Raw genomic sequence first — 5387 nt, 5'->3', positions numbered from 1 at the left:
GTTGTGAGCCTCAGTGGACACAGTATTCATAAGATTTGAAATACTTGATCTGGCATATATTAGGTACCTAATAAACATAGGAAACCCTAGTTCATTCGCGAAAGCTCTAAAAACCATCTACTAAAGTCTGAGATTGAATGGAAGGAAAGGAGGGCAATTGTAAGAACTCATTTCTCTTTTACCCCTCTACTACTCTCTCTAGCATATATGTAGTTTAAACTCTCCACAGTGAAAAAGAGGTAGAATCATACACCCCTGATTTACTTACAGTTAAGTTAAAGGCACAGTATTGTCAGAGGCCTTAGATATTCTTTCTCCCCTAAGGACTAGGGTCTGCCTCCTGCAAAGGTAGGGGCAGAGAAGAGCGCTTATCTCTTTGTTCCAGTCATCTCTGGGAAGTTCTCACGCAGAACCAGCAAGAGGACATTCGCAAGATTTCTACATGCTGAAAACTGGAAGCTGAGAAAGCACTTCCCATCCCTAGATAGCACTAGCCCTCCTGGCATCTTTATGCCTTGTAGCCTGTGACCTTTTCTGATCTTTTAGGACACCATGGATTAGGCTACTAGGGCAGAAGAATTGTCAAAATTGTAGTGTAAATGTCCTCTGCCCCAATCCAGAAGAACACTCACATTAATTCCAACATGGAGGACTTGCCTACATTTTTCTTTTCAAATCTTGATCTGTGTAAATCGTACTTCAGATTGCTGACAGCTAGGTATCAACATGGTATAGACTGTCTCATTAAGCAATGTTTTATATATCCATTTTATGGATGGGGAAATTTGACCCAAAAAGAGTTTTTCATTGTGTTTTTGCCCTATGCTAAGTACCCCGCTGTTTCTGATTGCTTCACGATAAGTAGGAGATGAAGACAACTGAGGCTTGTGGATGCAAGGGGTTTGTTCAGCACCACACCACTGTATTAGTATAAAAGCACGAGTACTCTCACAGCGACTACAGAATATTATTGCTAAAACAAGATCCAACGGAGCTACACACCCATATAACACAAGTACTAGATTGTATACACAAGAACCAGATTGTGTGCCTACCTCTGCCATACGAATGTGAACATATTCAAGATCCTACTAACTTTGCTCTTTCCTTAGAGTTATCTTATCCACCCAATGTATAAGTCGTTCTACCTCAGATTCACCATCCACACATGAATCTATGATGTTTTATCTATGTTATTCTGGCCCATAGGAAAGAAGAAGCAAAGAAAGTGAAAGGCAAACCATTTCCAGTTACAATTAATTAATGAGAATATGTAGTTCCAGACTGGATGTCCTTTTGCCTGTATTGTGAAGATGCTCTATTATTCTGTATGAGTGGTGGAGCTGGGCTTGGAATGCAGGCTGGTCTGTTCTTTCCACCATTTCATCCTTCTCCTAAGGAAGATGCTTTCATCAACTTCTGCTACTCTTTATTACTCCAACCACTTAGGTACACACAGACACCCATTGACATTAGTACAAAAAGTGAACATTTAGTGTGTGCTGAGAACAAGTGCCTTTCTTGCTTTGTTTCACCAGAATGAAAGTCTTTGTGTAGCTGTCTCATATAGGGCCAAGCAGTGGGAAGAGTTCAATAACCCTTGACTTGGCATTCCAGATTTGTTTTTCTTTTTATCAGTTGTGGGGCTTGACCTCTGAGCCCGAGCGCTGTCTCGAGCTCTTCAGTGTAAGGGTAGCGCTCTACCACTTTGAGCCACAGCGCCACTTCCAGGTTTTTGGTAGTTAATTGGAGATAACACTCCCACAGACTTTTTTTTTTTTTAACCTGGGTTGGCTTTTAACTGAGATCCTCAGCAGCCCTGAGTAGCTAGGATTACAGGCGTGAGCCACAGTGCCAAGCCCAGATTTTTTTTAAGTGAATTTAGGTTTCATCTTCTGAAATGAATTATGACAATTTGGGATGGTGTTCTACTACCCAGCCACTCAAAAGAATGAGGCTGATACTTACCGGCGACATGAAAGGCTTCTTTGGAGATATTAGCTAATGGGAAAAGAAAGGGGCAGAATAGTGGTATGCTGCTGATGAATAAATGTAGGCTATAGCCTCTCTTAGTGGAGAAAACTTCCAGAGAGATAATAGTGATTCTGTCCCTGGAAAAGAATAACATGCTGGGAGACCAAGAATGGGTAAAACATTCTGTGGACATCTGGCTATCTTTTAGATTTTGATACTAAGTGATTATATTTTCTATTAAAAAAGCCAGCAGATTTTAGAGTGTGGAGATTGCTAGATGACTCAGAGAATGTCCCTTTATTGCTTTGGAGTTCTGAGTTTCCTGATTGCTACACTGGGGAATGAAATATGAACCAGGGTAATTTATATATATCATTATATAAATTCTTTAGAGTGTCTTGAATGCCTCGAATGAGAATCAAATTTAATAAACCATAAAAGATTTATGCAATGCAGGACAAAACATTTGTGTATAGTAAGCACTAATTAGCATCATTGTAGATTCTCCTGGAAGGGACAGGGAGTACATGTTCTGTTTTTCTCTAGGAACAGGTCCTTGAACAAAGGTTTTGGCATTCTCTCTCCCCAAGAGGATTTCTAATAGACAAGAACTCTCTGGCTGAAGGCACTTAGCTCTTCATTCCAGTTGTCTCTGGGAAATTCTTACCCAGACCCAGCAAGAGGACATTTACAAAGTTCTTACATGCTGAAAACTGGAAGCTCAGAAAGCATCGTCCATCCCTCCATAGCACTGGCCCTGCTGGCATCTGGATGCCTTGTAGCCTGTGATCTCCAACATTTTAGGCTATTAGGTCAGAAGAAGTCTCATGATCATAATGCATCCCTCTCATTTGATGAATGCAGTCAGGAGATCCAAAGGAAGCCTCAGTCTACTTAATAAGCTAGAGACAGTGCTAGGCTTGGAGCCTGTCTTTGAGTGAAGCCCAGAATGTTTTCTGTGTTCCCAGAGGATGCTGTCAGGTGAAATGGATCTCCAACCAATTTTGCTTTATAGGAGTTTCAACTTACTCATTTACTTTGCAGACTAGATGCTGATGATCTACCGTGCCTCAGGCCAGTACAAGAGACTGGCTTAGGGATTGTAGAAGTGGGTTAGACTCCATCCCTTCTCAGAGGAACACGATATGGGGGTGAGGGAAGGAGGTGGAAAGGAAATCAGTCCTACTTGAGAATTAAGAACAGTTCTGGTAATTAAAGTTCATGTAAAGATAGGAGAATCTGATGATATTTTGTTCTTGATTCATTCATCCATCTCTCCATTCACTCTAGAAACATTTGCTGGAAGAAGGAAGAATATACAAGTACATCATCTCTCTCCGTTTTCTAGGTGTAACACTAGATTTTTTCTTTTGCTTATGCAACTTTATTGAAGAAATCAATTACTAGCAGAGCTATTAGTTGATCACTCATCAATTAATAATTGCATCATTTATTCGGTTTGTTATATTAAACAGTTTGTTAGAAGATAGATTAACGAATAGCTCCAAGCTGCCTAACAATATAAATGAAAATTACAAAGCATTTGAGAACCTATTTTATGAAATTTGCAAAGTATTTGAAAACCTATTTTAGAGTAAAATGGTGTTTAGCTTCCAGTTTCCATTCTCTGTAAAACAAGAACAGGTCATTATTGACATGCATAAAATACATCACATTTTCTGTTCAGCTGATGCTACAAATTCAGTACCAATTCTTCAGCCACATCAGTTACAAGCATAAACTCATAAGATGTGATTTCAAATCTTGAACATTGGAAGGCCTAAACAAGAATGGATGCTGCTTCCTTTTATGTGACAACTGAGTATCCAGTCCCCTACCTCCCATAGATGGTTTCTTCAGCTTGTTAGAGCTATGAGGAATGGCTTAGTCTCATAACTGAGTTAAGAGTGAAGGTGTTAGCCACACACACACCATTTAAAAAATTCTGAGTCTAGGGCAACTGTTTTCTTATAACTACTTTACAGTTTTTTAAAAGCAGTTACTTGGACTGGGAGTTTGGCCTAGTGGTAGAGTGCTTGCCTAGCATGCATGAAGACCCAGGTTTGATTCCTCAGTACCACATACATAGAAAAAGCTGGAAATGGTGCTGTGACTCAAGTGGTAAAGTTCTAGCCTTGAGGAAAGCCCAAGGACAGTGCCAGGCCCTGAGTTCAAGCCCCAGAACTGGCATGATATATATATATATATATATATATATATATATATATATATATAGGTTACTGTCCAAAGCTAGAATAACTTAAGATGAGCATATTAATGAATGGAGGGAGGTCAACAAAAAAATAAAAAAGTATGATATCTGATAGGGTAGTTAGTAGCTGGACAGGAACATAAAAGGAAGAGTAATTTAAAGTCATAATTTCCAATTATAATGTAGATTATTCTGACTTTAATGTAGCATCACATGGCATGTTTCTGAGTCCATTCTGGAGATATTCTGTGGTACATACCTCTGTCTGTTTCATAGATTCATTCAGGCTCTGGCACTAGGGGGTCATCTGGGTTTGGATCACATAGTGAACAAATGGAGAAAAGAACTTTAGAAATAGTTAAAGCAGAAGATCCCTGCGACCTTAGACTATCAAGACACATGTTGCCACTACTGTTAACGTTCGGATGATAAATTTTTGCAGTCTTAGGTGGTTCGAAGAACCAAAGAAATGCACTGCCTTGATATGGGCTATCATTAGGTCCCATAGTGGTGGCTTGCCCGTGAAACATGTCATCCCCGACTTGACCCGCAGAACATTGTGCCAAATCACTCAGTTCCTTTATTCATCTGTTTCAGCACCATAGTCTGCCTTGTGCCTGGCTCCTCACTATTTCGGTGTCTACTCAAAGGGTTGGGTCTAAACTCTTGATTATCCAGGTGGTTGGAGAAGAACTGTATCTTCATCTTATACCAGCTCTTCCAGACACAGGCACAGTAGGGCTGGGGCCTCCCTGGGCCTCCTCCCCACACAGCAGCTGGTGCTTCCCAGGCCCAAAGGGACTCAAGCATACTACACAGCCACAAGATGTCTGCTCTAATCTATGCCACATACATTATTTGATGTAAGATAATAAAGAATTAATTTAGCATAGTGGAAAGAATATGACAACTGTGGGTTCAAATCATGGGACCACTGTTGTTTAATTCTGTAACGTGGGATGAATACAGTTAACATCTCTGAGCCTCATCTGTCAGATTGTGTTAATAATAGAAGAGCCATCGTGAGGATTAAAGGAGATGTAAAGCTGGACTACATATGGCTTGGCATAGGGGAGGCTCAAAAGATGCTTGTTCCCTTCCTTTCTATATCCCAGAGGTCTTTTTTTACTTTAAGAGACAAATTACTCCCTCTCATAGCTTCTATAATTGGGCAGTATTTTTTTTGAAAAGAGAGAGCACT

The 5387-nt window shown here is 40.1% G+C and overlaps 1 pseudogene; it reads right to left on the bottom strand.

The window, feature by feature from the left end:
- Positions 1 to 4395: 4395 nt before the first annotated feature.
- On the bottom strand, positions 4396 to 4716 carry LOC150061761 (ubiquitin-conjugating enzyme E2 D3-like; annotated as a pseudogene).
- Positions 4717 to 5387: the final 671 nt, after the last annotated feature.

Source organism: Megascapheus bottae, chromosome 6, assembly GCF_031878675.1.
Source record: "Megascapheus bottae isolate mThoBot1 chromosome 6, mThoBot2.hap1, whole genome shotgun sequence".
NCBI classification, from domain to species: Eukaryota; Metazoa; Chordata; class Mammalia; order Rodentia; family Geomyidae; genus Megascapheus; species Megascapheus bottae.
Note: the sequence above shows the minus strand (reverse complement) of the source record. Positions and strands in the feature narration are given on the sequence as shown.